Raw genomic sequence first — 20,378 nt, forward strand, 5'->3', positions numbered from 1 at the left:
TGAGCTAAATAAGTCTTCAGGTGGCAAAATCACTCAGAAATGAAAAGGTTTTACCACGTTGCCCCAAAACAAGTATGTACAGTAGATTGTGAGTCAGGAAATAATGGCTTCAGATTGAAGATCTGTTTAATGGAGGACTTGAATACTGGACAGCAGGTCACGATTTTCAGTATAGTTTGGACGTGGCAACCTTCTATGTCTAGTAAGGACTAGTATGCTTACTCCAGAACTTCACCTTTATCTTCACATGATGGGTTACACTGTACAGCTCTAAACCAGATCAGGCAATAAGAAAGTAGGCTGGAGGCTTACCATTACTTGCAAGCCAAAGCTATATAATGTGACCCAGCATGATAATAAGAGGAAAGCAGTGGGAGAAGCTATAGTAAGTATTCAAATATCTTACCTTCAGACACAATAATTGATCATCACTGACTCAGGGGCCACCATTAGACATGTGAATTTTGGATGTAGGGGCTAGAATTGGCAAAACTGAGAGACCACAATTACATACAAGGCCTAGAACAGGGGCCAATATTGGGCATAAGGACCACCAGATGACACAGGGACACTCTGTTACTGGACACATAGATCATCACTGGAGTCAGTCTAAACACAGGTAGACACACAAACTGATCACTGTTGCACATGACAGGGAAGAGACTAGCACCATGGATACAAGCATACTGACCATTATAATGGATATACAGGCAGACAATCCTGGAAAAGGTATATAACAATTGTTATACACCACTTCTAGAAGTAACAAAGGGAACCAAGTACTAAGCGCCACAAAATATAGTAACGACCACCACAAGGACCAGTGACCTTCCCCGGGCATAGCGTGACCACAACTACAGCCAGGGAATAAACACTACTAGGTCAAGGGACTAAGGAAGCACACCACAACTACTACTTTACCCACAGACTAAAACTACTACATTAAAAAATGTATAAGCACTTTACAGTATCAGAAGGCATAGGGAATTGCCTCTTGTGTACCAAGACTATATCCAAGAGCTGAACCACTAGATCCAAGTATTGATCACTGCTGCAGCCAAGACCTGTCTAATAATAATGACATTGGTGACCATCCTAAGCCAGGGAGTGACAATTTAGAGGATGAATATTGTTAGGGAGCTAGCACAAAAAAGTATTTTGCAGCCATTGTATTGGGAGTGTTTTGGGGGAATCCCACCAGCCATGCCTTTGAATTAGACTATATAACAAAAAACGATTCCACCCCATCTTAACATAAAACTAAACTCCAGGTACTATTGTAAAAAGGTCTCTAAAATTCTTGTAAGTAACTCAATTAGTTAACCCAAATTTTGTTTTAGATTTCTTGACACTGAAAAGCCACAGATCAGTTATAAACTATGTAAAGTAAGATTTTGTATTCTGCCCATACATATATACTTAATACCTCAGTTATTCGCTGGGGCTTTTTGAATGATTCTTTTGGTTCCAAATTTTGCAATAGTTCAGATGCTTTAACCTAGTTTATAGAGTTTGAAATAACTGTCTGAATTGCTCCTATAAGCTTTGCCACCCCAATGGTCTAAAGCCCTGACTGGCTGTGGAATGGTGTTATCATTCCAGTCTTATAAAGTTTTACTTGTTTGCTTTAATTTTAGTAAAGACTAAAAACATCAATGCTTTGGCACACCCATACAGCTTTAATCGGTGGTAATAGGCTGTAAATCTTCCTATTTCTTCATTGACTATGGAGTTGTATAGTTGGCAAAACCTAGTTGTGGCTCTGAATTAGGATAACAATTTTAAAATTGATTAGCTTTATTCAAATACTCTTAACATATGAAAGGTTGGAACTTACATTTGGACTGCTCTAACAGCTTAGTCAAGCAAGCACAGTCTCTGAATAACAAACAATAGTGGATTTTCAATCAATTGTAATTAAAGCTCAACTCCACCAACCCCCATTACTTTGTATCTTTGCTTTATTGTACAACGAGGCCAATCGTACAATGAGTCCCTTCCTATGTACCTAGGTACACTCAATTAGTAAATCAATCACAATGGAGAGGGAATGCCAGCACAAAACTATAACAAATTGTCTGTTAAATCTGATATCTGATAAATGATCACCAGTGTATCTTTTTGGTTGACCTTAATAAAGATTCCAGTAGCCATAGAGAATCTGCCCCATTTTGCATTGCTACTGGCATAAATCATTCCGTCAGACACCTACCTACAAGTACATCCTTTTTTGAGAAGGTATAGGCTAACCCATAGTGCTCCAAAATACATTTGTCATGTTTATTTGTAAACAGTTGTATATAGATAATGGAAAAAACACACATAGATTTTTAGGCTGCTGTTTATTATAAGCATAAAAAAGCAAAATAAGTGACCCAAAACCATTATACGTTCTCTTTTAGTAAAACAGGTGGAAAAAAGCAGAGGTGGACAGTGGGAAATAAGAGTACGTTTGAGCATAAAGTTAAAAAAATAAGAGTTACATGTTTTTTTTTCCCCATTGCTTGTTTTATTCTTTAGCACTCCTAAATAAATTAGAAAGCAAATATTACATTTATTATTTTACAGTTACTCTTTTTTTCTTTTTTCTTTAGCACCAGGATATCAAAAAAAAAAAAACATAATATAAAATAATTAACTGGCACCTGTTTCATTCTATGGGCATTGGATTTTAGGAACATTAGCGAACCAGATAAAGATAATAGAAATTATAATAATGATTGGTCTTTTTATTTGTTGCTGTTGTGGCATGTTTCTAATGGTATTGCCTTTAATTCTGAATGAGCCCATGTAGCTCACTAGTAAACAGACCCTTATTATTTTACCTTTTAACAGCAGCTGCTTCATAATACATATTTCATGCTGTTTTTTTCACACTTACTATAGAAGGCCATTTCTAAGAGTGCTGACTCAACATCTAATACAAAAGAGGAGAGAATTAATAGACCTATAATCATAGTGTCCTATTTCTGTCAACATTTCTGAATTTTAAGCATGCCTCTTCTGAAAACAATACAGCATCGCAAAGATAGCCTGGTGGAAATAAAAGAAAAGTAATTAGCTATTGTATGAAAATGTACAAAACTGGTAGGTGGCAATGGTATGGTACATAATAATCCCTTAAAATGTGGCTTATTGTATGTAAATACAATGCAGTATATTTAGTGTATTTATTTTCATTTATTACGATTTGAACTGTGAAGCTAGACCAAGATATTCCCTTTATCTCAATAAACTAAACTAAAACTTATATAATTCAAATGGAGAATTATGTGTCTATACCTTGTAATACAGCTGTTGGTTTTGAACCTCTTTCTAAAATTGACATTGCCATTTGTTTAATGCTGATGATCGAATCTCTAGGGTTAGGGTCACGTAGCCAGTCACTCATTTTGAGATGTTTAGTGTACAGGTGACTCTACTTTTTATCTAAATAACCAGTGGCCTCACACATTCAACCAGAGGCGTTGCTAGTTGGCAAAAAGACCAGAGGCTTCAGCCCGAAGTCTGAGCCCAGCATGGGGGGGTGGGTTATTACCTACTTGATGCTCACTGACCTACCTGATATACACTGACCATTACACTGCCCTACCTGACACAAACTGACCTACCTAATACATCCATCATAGGCTCCAGAAGGCGGGACCTGCTATGTCACTCGGTCTCGCTCTGCAGCAGCGCTCGGGGCTATCAGCGCTCTTAAAAAGCCATAAATATGCTTTCAACAACCCCTTTCTGATTTTGCAGTTGAAGTGGAGGGATAAAGTAATGCATGTAAGGGGGGTAGTGTTGTGGGGTGTGGTGGTTGTCATGTCCTCCATGTTTCCCACCTTGTTGGGTGCCAAGAAAGGGTCACATGAGAGGCCTACCCTGGAGTGGGTCCTTCTGGGCTCTGCTAGGCTCTTTGTACTGGGTCACTGCAATACACATGGTATTCCTTTACTTAAGCCACGCTCATGACCAAGTAGATGACAAACATGAACAAACTCTCATAAACTCCCTTGATGTAATGCACTTCACCACAGTTATCTGCGCATTTAGGAGGGACATACACAGCCAATGCCCTCTCCACCTGTCCAGCATATCACTGCTACCTCACTCACAATAAGGGTATGGGGTCCCCTTGTGCACCTAGCAGGGACTCCATACATGCACTTCACTTAATGCTTTCTCTTCTGTACCTGTGTACAGGATGATGCCCCCATCAGTGCAGATCTAGCGAAACCTTTGTTACCCCTGGTGACCACTTGTATCTTCACACTGTAATAACTCTTTACACTGATGTCTTCATACCCCTATGTGTTTAGTGACCCGAGCTGTAAGTGTATGTCTCTCAAGAAATGAGATACACCTGATGTACTGAAGGCCTGATCAGATGTGATCAATTTATCAGTGGTTGGCACCATCGTTTTTTGACTCTTTAGTAACTTCAGACCAGGCAAAGTTTTAAAAGCTTTACATAAAGAATAAATAACATGACATTCACAGGTAACAGTTTGGCATAAAATGCAGACATTTCCTAATCCCTAGTCCCTAACTCAGCCTTGTGGCTACCCCAGCATACCTGCATAGGCATGAGTCCATATTTGGCAACATCCAGGAATTGGCATCTTCAGGAAGGACTGCAAGACCCAGCAATCCTTTATATCTTGATTGCTGTCTTTGTTATTTCTCTCCTGCCTTCCCCACCACCCACTGATTTCTGCCCCTGTCCCTTTTATAGGACACAGGACCGGAGGTCTGGACCCAAGAAAAACTGGGAGTTCAGTTAACCCGTAACTTCCCACTGGGGCAGCAGTACCCACTATGTGCCTACACACATCCTTGTAGTTCATAATGGAAGCAGTAAAGTTGTTTATATCAGGCCTCAGCACTCTGCTCTCCCCGTCCATATGCTCTGGATTTTTATTCGATTGGAAGGGTGGTAGTCTGACAAGTTACTGCTGTGAGGAAGAAGTTGACCTGGTAAAATGAAATTCAAAGTACTTGCTGCCATAAACTATGTGGGAGAATTACTCCACAGTGCATACAGCTACAGAGATCAGTGAGGGCCTGTTTTGAAGCCCGTTATTGCTGGTTCAGAATTGTAAATATTTTGAATTCCCTATTTTATTAAAATCAAGTGACTAAAGAAAAAGAAATAGGCAGTATTCAATAACATTTATTTTATGAAATTATCTATAGCAATTTTGTATGCTAGATCAATAATGTAAAGAAAGTATAATTTTCCTTTCAAGGATCTGTAGGGGATATCAGAGGTAGGGATGGGACAGAATCTAAGCTGGACTTTAGAAGTAAAGGGAAATTTCCATACAATTTCAGCTGTCTGTTTGGACCTACTAATAGACATCAATGTCTGTTTCTGTATTTATTTATCATAAGCTCAAATTTGTTTACTTTAATTTTTTTTTTTTTTTTTTTAGTTTAGCAAGTATCCAAAGACCAGTTATAATTTTTTTTTTTAGTATAAAGGAAATAAAGTAAAAAAACACAGTTTTTTAGGTATTCTTATAAATATTGACTTTGTATATCCTAGTTGTACACATTTTACAGTACTTATCTGAAGTATTGCTTCCTAAAGAGACTTTGTCACATTCTCTATTCTTACTATGGCCATATCAGTTGACAAATTAACATATGTACTACAATAGGAGAGGGAATTGGGTAAAGCCCTATCTCCAAAGGACTCGAGTGAAAATTTTATCTATATTTCCAAGAGTTCTACTCTTGAAAGTATAGGTCAAATATTTTAGCATCTAACAACTCTTATAGTATGTAATTTGTACCTTACACCTGTATGAATTGCTAAATATGCCCTGTCCTATAGCCCGTTATGCTTTTGGGGAGTGCGAGACAAGATACAATGTACCATATATAGTGAGCTTACCCCAGGGTGCATTGATCATGGGTAAGGGTCCTTTACCAAATTAGAACCATACTACACCAGAATTTTTCATAAATGTCTAGGAGAAACTCTACTGCATAAAACCCATCAGTGTCTTAACCAAACCTGAACAAAAAATGTTATACTAATTTTTATATGTGGCATCCACATCGACTATTGCAAGGGAAAGGTAATGATCCACCCTAAACTATCAAGAAGTACCACAAAAAACAATGGATGCTATGATTACTGAAAGAATGTCAATATGAACATCTTATTTAAAAAAAAAGTTGCTCCTCCTGCTGTTAAGACCCATTTCGCAACAACAACTGCTCATGTGATCCTCCACAAAGCTGATGCCTTTGCTGAAATTAAAGATCATAAACACTGCAGATGGCAACATGAAATCGCCATATGAAATTTTTCATATCAACTCAAAAAGTGAAAATATTATTTTTGAAGTATATTTAGACCTGTACATAATAGAGCACACAAATTCAAAACACTACGCATTCCTGTTGCTAATACCCTGATAATTGCTCTATCTGGAGAATGCTGTATTTTATATTTACACCTGTGTGTAGAATATAAAAACATTATATGCAGATGTAAATCAATTAGGATAATGTATACTTAATAATTGCATTCTCAGTATGTTTAGAGCATTCATTAAAAAAAAACTGCTAAAGCTTTTTGCAAACATGCATTTTTAGGGGAGGAAATTAATGACTAATGCATTTTGTTTAGTTCAAGCTATTTGTCAAACCAGATAGCACAAACAGATAAAAGGAGATATTTATCATATTCAAATATATTTTGCACGCTCAGGCTTTTTGTTTTGTAAGACTCGGAAAAGAAATGTTATTTGGAAGCTTTTGCACTGACACAGATAAAATAACTCCACCCCACTTCTGCTCCTATCTTCATGCCAAGTCTTTGGTAGTACTGTCCATGTATGAATGAAGTTCATAAAGCACATGTGATATTTCCTTTATAAATTTTAAAGTCCGTGCAGTATGGTGGCAAAAACTAGGTATGTTGCAGATCTACATATTCTATTATCATAGAACAATTTTAATCTCTCAGGTTTTATGAAATAATGCAAATTATTAAAGTAACACTAAAGACAAACTTTGTTTTCATTTTCAGTATGATAAGGGAAGGTTATAGCCCCTGTCATTTTTTTTTTCTTGTCATATGTGACCCATTGGAGAGACTATCCCATAGTCAAATGGGATATCCCATATATGACTATGCCATAGTCAAAGCAGGAAGTGTGGAGAAATCCCTCCAAAGTGTAGGAACACTTGATAGTCACTAGTATTTCCATTAGAATATTTGCCCTGTATTCCTGTTCTAATGACAACCCAAAACCTGGGGGTATCTTTCACCTTCATGTATTGTGATTCAGTCACTGTATCACAGATATGAAGAAAGTACTAACAAAGAAGTTTGAGTTTAACCATTCTTATAAAAAAAGAAAAACGGATGTGAAGGAAAATCCCCCAAATGGGACAGTGGCCAGCAAATAAAGCTGCCAGAGGTTCTAATCATTCCCTACCCACCCAATATTATAAAAACATGTTGGTTTGAGATAGAAACATGATTATTTTGGCTCTTTACAACAAATTTAAAAGTACAGAATAGATTTATTTTTACACAGTTGGTGTTATCCTCATTTTAATAACTCACTGCTTCACTTTTTCTTTAACTTTATGATGCTCAGGATCTCATATGTTTAGGATCACACAAAAATGAAATCCAGAAAGTCATGTTTTCCACTTAAAACTATACCAGTTTAATAAGGGAAAATATATTTTTACTTATCCAAAAAGCTGAACTCCAGGCAGGTGTAAAAAAAAAAAAATATTCATTAGTAAACCATTAAATGTATTTTTTATAATTATAATTTTTTTTATTTTTAATCAAGCTAGTGAATTTGAATTTATTTCAGCCTTTTGTAATCTCCTATACATCAAACAGCACTGGGTGAGTCAGGATTGGGAGACGATCGGGGGGCTGCAGGTGAATTGGTGACTAGGAACTAGTGTTGATAGGGAGAGTGAGCAGAGGGATGGCCTTCACTGTTAGGTCAGAAGTCCGGGGCAGGGAGATATTACCACTACATTCTTTTAACTCTAAAAGAGGAAATTAAGTCATCTGCTAGGCTGTACTGTGTGCCAGGGCTGTTTAAAATTCAGGCGTGGGTGTACAGAAATCCATTTTTTTTTTTTTGCAAGATAAAACAGACCAGTTATTTGTATTTCATCTATGTATTCTGATATCTGAATTGAGTTTAGATTTAAGTATTGTCTAAATCCCACAGTGCAATCAGTGCACAGGATTGTCCAGCCTGCTTTATAAAGGTCATGCATACAAGTGTTGATGAGCGAGTACGGACGAACACGACGTTATTCTCCAACTGAAAGCCTTTTCTCCAATGAAATTAACAGAATGAACATAAATGAAAAAAAGTAGTGATTTTACTTACTAAAGTAGTGAAAACTCATGGCTTAGGAAAGTGAAAGCCGCTTAGCTTAGGGAATAAAGAGAAGTTATGTTCACTTCAAACATCCAATCACCTGTAAGGCACAATCCTGTATTTTAACTTATCTTGTAAATAATTTGTCATTCAACCTGAATATGGCTTTGCATTATTCACTAAGCTAAATGGACATTGTCTCCTGCTTGGAGTCGACTTACTAAAAAAAGTAGATCTGCTTCTTGCAAACTGAAAGTTCACATATCTTGGTGAATAATGTAAAGCTGTATTTACTTAAATCATTTTTTGTGAAAGCAAAGAAGTTTACATCTTTACATTTGTTTTGATCTACAAATATATTTAATATATTCCTCTTAGAAATTTTACATTAAAGCTTTGGCAAGATATTGATCAAATTGAATAGTTCTTCAATAATCATAACTGACTACCAATAATTAATTTAATCTCAAAGACTGACCACTCGGAGCAACTGTATCTACCTATATAAACATGCATGCATGAAATTTTATAGTTAGTCAACTCCTATTCTCATATTGATTAGTTATCGAAATTAATAACTACTGCAGGAGGGAACAGACACAAAAGATACACTCAGCATCTTTCCACATAACTGTTCTGTTTTTATTTGACACGATTGAAGGTTTTTATACACATGATTACGTAGATATCACATTAATATTACAATTGTACTTTTATGGTAACAAGGGGCGTAACATAGGCAAGGTAATTCTAATCAGGACTTGAAAGAATGCAAACATTTATTGAAAACATTATTAGTGCCGTGTGCACAGTGAGTGCAATGTGCAAACCATACACAATAGAAAACAATAAAATACAGAACTTACAAATTAAGTTTTTTTTTTTTTTTTTTTTTTTTTTTTTTTTTAAGGAAGGTATGAACACTGCTTACTGTTCGCATTATTGGCTTAACTTTAGTAAATCAGACCTCTGATTCTTCAAAAGCATCTCTATACCATTTCTCTACCAAGATTCTCAGCAAAGCCTTAATAAGCATCATTGAAGAAATGTAGTTATTCCCAAAAACTGCACCAATTTTTCCTTACCACATTGTGGCAGAAGTGTCCAAGAAGCATGCAATACATGGATACACATGTACAACTGTGTGGCTATCAATTGAATCAACTCAGAATATCAAGCATTATTTGTGGTCATTTTAAAGTGGCTGAACAAACTAGCTCCTCTTGTTAAGAAAGGCCTGTACATCAGCCTTTCTTCAGCCACCATGCAACCTTAGGGGATTCTGTGGGCCACTTACCACTGAATGCAATTTTTCATTAACCACCAATATAAGAGGTCAAATCCACACTGACCACTATAATAAAATTACTTTTTTTCATTTTAAAATTCTTAATGCAAATTATTTTGTTGTTTACAGCTAGAGGATGGAAAACAAATATCTGCTTTGGATGTTAAAAATGCTATGTAGGCCACATTATTTATTTTATTTAAAACTTTAACAACTTTCTGACCAATCTAGTTGTATTTTTAATGACTTTTAACAGGGGTTTTCTGCGACCTGAAATTTATTTTAAGTCTCTCCAAAGTATAAAGATTGTGAAAGGCTGCTCTATAACTTTATACAACAATTTATAAGGGGTGTATTTCTGGCAAGGTCAGCAAATATTAAAAATGTGTTTATATATTTCTAAATTTAGGGTGGTCATTAACTCAGGTTCTATATTTTCACAAAAAAAATAAATTATCCTTTATAAATTAGCTTGTTGCAAGCATATGAGAAGATGGATGTCAGTTTTTTTTCAGCTACTTGGGAGTGTCACTAAAATTGTTCTATAGCTTACAAAATGTGTATTTCCATTTTTATTTTATTTTTATTAAAAAAGGATATAGTGAGGTATAATAATTTTAGTACACAAAATAAATTGCTAAATCTTTTGTAGTGTTTAAGTTTGTATACTTTTAAATTAACATTTAAATATTTAAATGCTGGCCCTTATTGAGTTAAACCAGTCAATTTTGGCATTTGGTTTGGTTCCTTCAATGAAAACTTTAGAATATTTATTCACCACCAATGCCCCAAAACAGAACAAAATATGCCAAAAAAATTATAAAGTTTATATATACAAAACAGATAATGTGTAATTGAGAGTATTAAATTTAGAACAAAATAACACTGGTGTACAAATAAGATGTGCGCAGATATACAACAGTAGACTTAACAGTCAAGTTGGATACCTTGAAATATTACCTAAATGATAAATAAAAACATAAACCTAAATCATTAAAAAAAACAAGTTTAGTATTAGGTTCATAGAATAAATTTAAACGTAAAACCGACAATTCACATGTTCTATTTAACACGTTATAATTAAACCTATACCAAAGTAATAATGTCTTTAATTATTGTTTTTTTTTTCACTAAGACACTCAGTCCTGAGGAAAAAAAAACATGATTCTAAATTGAAATAGACAAAGAAAAGAGACAACAGTTTAATATACTTTTCCTTTAACCAGGAAAAAGCACTTTGGCCCTGAAATCATTTTTTTTTTTATTATTTTACGCTATATGCTGTAGAATTTTGCCTTAGATAAAATTTATTCAAAATGCATATGATTTTTTTTATTTTTATATCAATAAATTTGTGGCAAAATATATTTTAGCAAGGTGGTATTATTCACATATTTTTATTTTAGATCATACAAATTGTAATATAATGACTGTCAGCTTGTAAAAATATGTTACATATTAAAGACTCCACGAAAGTGGAGTATGCTGGGGTACCTTCTCTAACCATTTCATAATATGCAATGTTTCTGTTAAAAATGGGGGGGATTGAAGAACCAATTTTAGCCCTTTCAGCGAATGATAAACACAAATAATTATACATTCTTTGAAAATATTGACATGTATTCTGATTTAATGTACTAATACAATACGATAATGTTTGTATTTAATGCAAACATAGATTCTTTTAGTTTTTTTCAGTACTATCAAAGACCTCTTTGAAAAATACAACTGTATTTTTAAATTTTTAAGATATAGTTAAGTTTCTAATTAGAGCTATATTATTATGCCCCATTGGTATTATATATCAGTTTATGTATTTTATGTAAATGTTGGTATGTTTACTGGAAGGATTTAAACTGGCTAGAAAAAGGTCACTTTGATACAGTTGGTCATCTTAGGTATGTATATGGTACCAAGAAACCCTGTTTTTCATGCAAAGTTTATGAAAAGTGTATTGGTATAGGCACTCTGCGGATGATTAATTTAGGGTAACAGTTCTTTACTAAACTGAGGGAAAATAGTATGTAATACTATATTATTATTATTTTTAACACATATCTGTGTTAGGGTCCAATATCCACTGAGGGTAGAATAATATCATATAAGTTATGCATCATTTTTATTAATTTTTGCACAAACAGTAAACTTTTTTGATGGTTCTAAACCATTTCTGCACAAGGAACAAAATCACCACCATTCCTGGTGGTGATGTCTGCTGCTTTATAAATTCAAGTTATTTGTGATATTTTACTACCACTCCTTTCTTTTTCTCTCGCTCTCTCTTATTTATTATTATGATTATATTATGATTTTGCTTGTTTTTTAGGAAGCACATCTGTATCCCCAGTGTGATAAAACATCCAATAATTTAACATCAAGTTTTTTTCTAAAAAAACTGTACATTTTTAGAGTGTTATTGCTATTAATAAATCATTTTCATTTTAAGAAAATGTTAATACAAAACTGGATCAGTAAGTAAAGCCAACGTTGCAAAAGGAGTGTTTTAGGAATCTAAAGGATGTATTAAACTATCTGTCAAACCAAATGAAATTGTATTGGCAATTCTATGTTTCCCTGTTTGTTTCAATTATACATAAATATATTATATTATATATATATGTATGAATGTATATATGACTTGGATAAACAAACTGTTAACACTCATGTAATATAAAGGTCTATTGTTGCAGACAAGCTGGCCTGTAATCTCTGTATGTATGTACATATATATGGAATTTCACATCTGTACAGGACGAAGTGTATTTTGTAAAGACTGGATATAAATGCTGCTGGAAAAAAAAAATCTGAAATTATAGATAAACTGATTCCTACAGATTGACTGTATGATCAGGAAGGATTTTATTTTATTTTGTTTTTGCTCAAAGCCATAAAAACATCTAAAACGTAATTAAAAAATAAAGCCTCTACGTATTGTATTATATCATTTTCAATGTGCTGTCATGTTTGTTAATTTAATGAAAGTAATTAAAGAGTAGTTATAAGGAAATTAGTTTGGCTGAACAAGGATGCGACTAGTAAACAATATACCGTATTTATCGGCGTATAACACGCGCCGGCGTATAACACGCACCCCAAGTTTAGGAGGGAATTTTGTGGAAAAAAACTTACATTTAAATGCCCATCAATGCAGCCTTATCAGTGTCCATCTGAAGCCTCGTCAGCGTCATTTGCAGCCTGTCCTCATTGCAGCCTTGTCATGCAGCCTGTCCTCATTGCAGCCTTGTCATGCAGCCTGTCTGTCATTGCAGCCTTGTCATGCAGCCTGTCCTCATTGCAGCCTTGTCATGCAGCCTTGTCATGCAGCCTTGTCATGCAGCCTTGTCATACAGCCTTGTCATGCAGCCTGTCCTCATTGCAGCCTTGTCATGCAGCCTGTCCACATTGCAGCCTTGTCTTGAAGCCTGTCCGCATTGCAGCCTCTCGTCATTGCAGCCTTGACATGCAGCCTGTCCTCATTGCAGCCTTGTCATGCAGCCTGTCCTCATTGCAGCCTTGTCATGCAGCCTTGTCATGCAGCCTTGTCATACAGCCTTGTCATGCAGCCTGTCCTCATTGCAGCCTTGTCATGCAGCCTGTCCACATTGCAGCCTTGTCTTGAAGCCTGTCCGCATTGCAGCCTCTCGTCATTGCAGCCTTGACATGCAGCTTGTCCGCTTATGTTTTTAAAAATGGCGCCGCCGAGATGTCCCGTGTATCTTGGCGGCACCCGGAAGTTCTTATCGGCTTTCGCCCACTCTCGGAGCTTCTCAGTGGCATTCGGCCGCTCTCGGAACTTCTCGGTGGCATTCGGCCGCTCTCGGAGCTTCTCTGCGACTTTTGGCCGCTCTCGGACCTTCTCGGCGGCATTCGGCCGCTCTCGGATCTTCTCGGCGGTTTTCGGCCGCCGAGAGGATCCGAGAGCGGCCAAAAACCGCCAAGAAGATCCGAGAGCGGCCGAATGCCGCCGAGAAGGTCCAAGAGCGGCCGAAGCCGCCCAGAGCCCAAAAAATTGTGCAGAAATCGTGGAGTATCAGCGTATAACACGCACCCGCGATTTTCTCCTGATTTTAAGGGGGAAAAAGTACGTGTTATACGCCGATAAATACGGTAACAACCACCTATGGCACATAACTGAACGTTCAATAACACTATAAACAGCCAGTTCCCCCTTGCTCTTTAGATCCTTGTCAGTCACTAAACAGGTATTTGGCTAATCCAAATTGTCCATGGCTTCTCAGTTATCAAGCCATTCATCAATTGCATCACATAAAATAAAAATGTCACACAAGCTGCTGCTTATCTTGCCAGTTTGACTCTCCAGACAATGTGTTGCATCCAATCCATACACCAAATCATGGTGTGGCATCATTCAACCTTGGAAAGGACTGGTGCTGATCCTTGGGGTGGTAATTCTCTGAGGGACAGTGCCATAGATAGGGTGAGTTCTGCAGCAAGAGCTTTTTTTATTTAAAAAAAGTAAAGTTAGGTGTGGCTTTAAAGTGGTTGTAAAGTCACGTAACACAACTACTTGTATCCTCTCTGTTTTAGCAAGTGCAGTGTGTGTGTGTGTTTTTAAAATTATAATTCCAAATACCTTTTTGCACAGCTCCACTGTGTGGTCACATGAACTTCCTCCACTCTCCTTCCCTGATCAGCAGGAGGGGCTGAGATTACCCTCTGACATCAAGGGATGGGGGTCACGTGACTGCACAGTGGTGCGGAGGAGATTGGTTCTCACACTCAGACTATGGAAATGACAGGAGGGGAGGGGAGAGACTGTGTACACACAGCGTTATGACAGAGGCACGTAAACGGACCACGGTATCTTGGATCAGCAGCCATAATTATTGTGGTCAGCACACATAGAGGGACATAGGAACAGGCAGGATCAAACCGGTATTTTAGAACATAGAAAGGAACAAATGACACCGCAAAAGCACTCTGCTATTAATCATACTTTAACCACTTGCCGACCAGCCCCCATCATTATACTGCGGCAGGTCGGCACGATCCCGCAAACCGTCGTAGCTCTACATTGGCTCCTTTAAGCTCGATAGTAGGCATGTGTCTGCAGCATTGCGGGGGTGCCGATGCTCATGGCCAGCGGTCATGCGCACGAGAGGCAGAACAGGGACGTGTGTTTAGAGACACAAATACCTGTTCTGTGAGGAGAGGAGAAGCAGATCGTGAGTTCCTAATAGCTAGGAACCACAATCTGTCATCTCCTATAGTCAGTCCCCTCCCCCCACAGTTTAAACACACAGTCGGAGAACACAGTTAACCCCTTGATCATCCCTTAGTGTTAACCCCTTTCCTGCCAGTGACATTTACACAGTACACATTTACCCAGTAATCAGTACATTTTTATAGCACTGATCACTGTATAATTGTCAGTGGTTTCAAAAATGTGTCAAAAGTGTGCGATGTGTTCGTCATAATGTGGCCGTCCTGATAAAAATCACAGACAGCTGCTATTACTAGTTAAAAAAAAAAAAAGCTGCCATAACTCTATCCCCTATATTGTAGATGCAATAACTTTGGAGCAAACAAATCAATATACGCTTATTGCAATTTTTATTACCGAAAATATGTAGAAGAATACATATTGGCCTAAACTGAGGCAAAAATTCTCTTAAAAAAAATAAATAAATTGGGAATATTTATTATAGCAAAAAGTACAAAATATTGTTTTTTTTCCAAATTGTCGCTCTTTTTTTGTTTATAGCGCAAAAAAAAAACGCAGAGTTTGGGTACAGCGTTGCACGACCGCGCAATTGTCAGTTAAAGTGATGCAGTGCCGAATCGCAAAAAATGGCAAGATTATTGAGCAGCAAAAACCTTTCCGGGGCTGAAGCTAAAGTTAAAGGAACAGCAGCAATTTATTTTTTTATTTTAAGGTTACAACCACTTTAACTTCCTATTGGGTAACGGGGAATGTTTATGTTGGCAATTATAGTGTGGGAACCCTCCCATTACGGAACAGATATTCTACTTATTGAGTAATTGCCATAATAGACTGGTGGAAAATAGTAAACTGGTAAGGGGAGATAACCCATTTACCCATTCACTATAAGGAGTGCAATTTATAAAAAAAAATGAAAAATGGAGCATACCAGAGGATACCAAAGCCGATAGAAGAGATGGTAGTAACAGATCAGTGAATTGTCAACATAGGAGATTTGTACAAGTTGGATCATCTGTAAGGCTGGATTCACACCTATGCAGTTTCAGTGCTTTTTGCATTTTGCAGATTTGTACTACAGTCCATTTAACATTGTTTCTAATGGAACACGTTCTGTAGAGCAAATCTACAAAATGCAAAAAGCACTAAAAATGCGTAGGTGTGAATCCAGCTTAATAAGCCTTACATCTACCCACTAAGTTCTTTGACAGGCACAAGTGGTTTGGGTCATCCATTAAAGTAGTAGAAACCATTCACTTTGCAAAGTGAATGTTCCTTGAGCTCATTAGAGAAAAGGTGAAGCTGCATTCACTTCAATCACCCAGTCTTGTGCATGAAAACATCTTTCACATGTTTGGACACTCAAAGTAAACACAGATTTGGCTTTTTTTTTTTTTACTTCGCTCAGTGAACATTTAGTGAGCATTCTTTTTAATGAACATGTGCTACCCTACTCCTTTAGTAAATCAACCCCATAATCTTTTTTATGTCACCAACCATTTGTAATGTCACCAACCAATGTAAGCTACTTGTGGTCCTTGGACCTGTGTGTCCATATAACCCGATAATGCCTTAAAGAGGATCTACTATGTTGCACACTGGTTCAATTGATAGATTTTTGGTTGCTTATGACCCACCTTACCCTAACTATTTGGGTTGTACTTTCTTGTTGGTCCTCTCCCCAACTCCATAGAAGCCATAGTTTTCACTACACTGACTCAGCTCTCCCTCCTTCTTCCTGTTCTTCTGTTCCTATGTTTACATTAGGGATTACATGGCTAGCAGGTTGCCAAGTCACTGCTGAGAGGCAAGAGGCACATTGAACTAAACTGCTGAAATTAAATTAAAAATACTTTCTGCTATGAAATTTGAGGATTAATTACTCCACAGTACGTTCAGCTACAGAGGCCAGCAAGTTTTTGTTTTAAAGCCTATTTATGGCTTGTTTAGAATATGTAAATGGCTGTCTATACTCCAACTGAGTATAAAATTTAAATGTACCTGGTAATTTCAATCTTTTCAAGCAGTGTTGCCAACCTACCAGATTGAAATTTACAGACACAACACCCAAAATGTACTGCCACAGCCAAGTTTTTACTGACATTTCCAAAAGTTACAAAATTACAGTTTTAAGTGCAAATTTGAGTATTTAGGCTACAAACATACAATATGCAATTATCAATATAATTTAATCTAGATAATAAGGCAAAAAACATATTTCTTATTTTTGACATCACACAACCGGCTCTGGACCAAGCCGAGCATCAGACATATTTTTTACTGGCAACCTTTTACTTTTACTGGCATTTACTGTCAGGAGAAAATTGCCTGTTTTTTACTGGCTGCCAGTAAAAATACTGATGGTTGGCAACACTGTTTTCAAGGGACTTGGGTCTCACACAGCATTTCCTCCATCTCCTATCCTGCTACAGTGAAACAATCTCCATTACATATGATTTGTAGCTAGACTGACTGGCCCCTTGGCTCAGCTGTTTGCTGCAGATACTGTAAAACCAAGTAAGACTTGTGCTGCAGTATTCTCCTAAATCTAAAATGAAAAGTTCCAAGGGTCACCCTTACAAGTTGTAAGGGTGAGCAAACACACCTTTAAAAGCTGGATGGAAGTAGCTAGAAAATAAAGATTTCACTACAGGAGCCCCAAAAAAAATTACAAAACAGAATTTCTGAAGACTAACATATGGGTTTAATATACATTGACACTTTAAAGGGCACATTCAAAACACTCATTTGCTAAAGGATGGTGGGCTTTCTTTTAGGAAAGCCCAGCCCTATCTGCTTTAGAACTGGCTTGTCAATGTTATCCAGGAAACAATGTGTCTCCACTCTTGAGTCACCTTGCGGATTCTGTTCAGTCTGCTATTTTCAACCTATTTTAGCTCACAACCCACACATCAGTATACTGCTATATAAAGTACCTATAAAACTTCAGATGAATGCAGAGCTTATAAACTAAGTTCCACATATAGTGTATACAACTCCCTGAAGTTAAAAACACAACTTGACCTCCACTCACTCTCAAGTGGGTAACTCACCAGATGGTTGGATCTCACAAATAAAAATGTTAAATGCTTTTTTTTTTTAGGTTCAGGGTACCGGAAAACACACTTGAACTTATCAGATCACCTGCTCTCCCAGACTCCCTCCAGACTGCTAGATCAATCCCTGCAGCCTCTTCCACCCAGCTCTGGCAGTGGCAGGTCCTCTGATGTCATCAATTACATTTCAGGGTCCATACCCATGCTTTGCCTGCGAGGACGCCAAGGCACAGGCCACCACCGGATTGTGGAGGAGAGTGCTGGTTCCTTGGGGAGTGGAGATAAGGTAACTGAAATAACTTTTTTTTGGTAGCCTAGAATTAAACGGGCATTTAACCTTTGCAGCCCCCCCCCCCCCCCCCCACATGGGAGGACTTTTATTTTACCTGGAGAGAGGCTGTAATAAAAAAGCTAACAACAATATCCCACTGGACTGCGCCTAGTGAATACAGCTGTTCATACTCATGACTGTGTGATGATATTCATCAAGTTAGGTCATCTAACTGTTGACTCTTAGATGGGTTGGTCATAGAAACAAATGTGTGACAAGGATGTCATATTCTGCCCTAGGTGTTAAGCCCTATACACACCATCAGATTTTCTGCTGATTTTTTTTTCCTTCAGATTTACCAAAACCATGTAGTGCAAGGGCCTCCCTGATTGCATACAAATTGAAACGCCTAAGGTTTGACCTCATATTATATGGTTTTGGTAAATCTGAAGGAAAAAAATCATCAGAAAATCTGATAGTGTGTATGGGGCTTTAGATGTTTCCCCATTGTAAGGAAAGAAGATTAGTGTTAATCAGTTGTATTTAGCTCCTCATTTGAAAAAATATTCTGTTTTCCGAGTATTTCTTTTAGGTCCGTAACCTTGGGTGATCACTCTGAAAGTTGTAGAACAAATTAACATTGATCTGCTGCCTCCTTGTAAACCTCTCTAAATGAAGCAGCTAGAATAGAAAGTCTTTTACTGAATGTGTTCAAAATACATTACAAATTGTAAATCAAATGGGGAAATAGTGTGTGTGGAATTAATAAGCTACACATATCACAATACAAATAAAGGGGACTCAAGGCTGATACCACTAGATTTTTGAAAGATAAATGAGTCAGTGTAAAGCAAACGTGTATTCAATATTAAAAGCCCACCTCCAGGTTTGGTGGCCCCAGTCTGGCTAACACATGCTGCATAAAAAATAGCATACATGCACTATATTACCAAAAGCATTGGGACACCTGCCTTTACACGCACATGAACTTTAATGGCATCCCAGTCTTAGTCCGTAGGGTTCAATATTGCGTTGGCCCACCTTTTGCAGCTATAACAGATTAAAATCTTCTGGGAAAGCCGTCCACAAGCTTTAGAAGCAGAAGAAGTCAGTTTGTAAGGTCAGGCACCGATGTTGGACAAGAAGGCCTGGCTTGCAGTCTCCTCTCTAATTCATCCTAGAGGTCAGGACACTGTGCAGGCCAGTCAAGTTCCTCCACCCAAAATCGCTCATCCATGTCTTTATGGACCTTGTTTTGTGCACTGGTCCAAATCATTTGGTGAAGGGGGGATTATGGTGTGGGGTTGGGCTTGGCCTCTTAGTTCCAGTGAATGGAAGTCTTAGCCCTTGTACACACGGTCGGACATTCCAGCAACAAAATCCGTCTGATTTTTTCCAACGGATTTTGCCCGAAAGTGGTGTTGCATACACGCGGTCAGACAAAGTTGTCGGAAAATCTGATCGTTTGGAACGTGATGACGTTCGGTCGTTGCGACTGGACTACGTTGCGACTACTAGCCAATAGCTTTGGTCTCGTAATTTGATCTGAGCATGCGTGGCACTTTGTCCGATCAGAATTCTCTACAAATGATCAGAAAAAGTCCGATCAGATCATGTTGTGGGAAAATTTTATATCCAGCTCTCAAACTTTGTTGGTCGGACATTCGGACGGAAAAAGTCAGATGGAGCCCACACACGGTCGGATTATCCGAAAACACTGTCCGATCAGACCTTTTCTGTCGGAATGTCCGACCGTGTGTACAAGAGCTTAAGGTGTCAGCATACCAAGACATTTTGGAACAATTTCATGCTCCCAACTTTGTAGAAACAGTTTGGCAATGTTCCAACATTACTGCACACCAGTGCACAAAGCAAGGTCCATAAAGACAGGGATGAGCGAGTTTGGGGTGGAGGAACTTGATTGCCTGCACAGTCCTGACCTTAACCCAATAGAACACCTTTGGGATTTATTAGAGCAGAGACTGCGAGCCAGACCTTCTTGTCCACTTCAGTGCCTGACCTCCCAAATGTGCTTCTGGAAGAATGGTAAAACATTCCCATAGACACACTCCTAAACCTTGTGGACAGTCTTCCTGAAGAGTTGAAGCTTTTATAGTTGCAAAGGGTGGGCCAACTCAATATTGAACCCTACAGACTAAGACTGGGATGCCATTAAAGTTCATGTGTGTGTAAAGGCAAGCGTCCCAATAATTTT

Source organism: Lithobates pipiens, unplaced genomic scaffold, assembly GCF_037356315.1.
Source record: "Lithobates pipiens isolate NorthernLeopardFrog02 unplaced genomic scaffold, aLitPip1_a1.2 Scaffold_3, whole genome shotgun sequence".
In the NCBI taxonomy this organism is placed as follows: domain Eukaryota; kingdom Metazoa; phylum Chordata; class Amphibia; order Anura; family Ranidae; genus Lithobates; species Lithobates pipiens.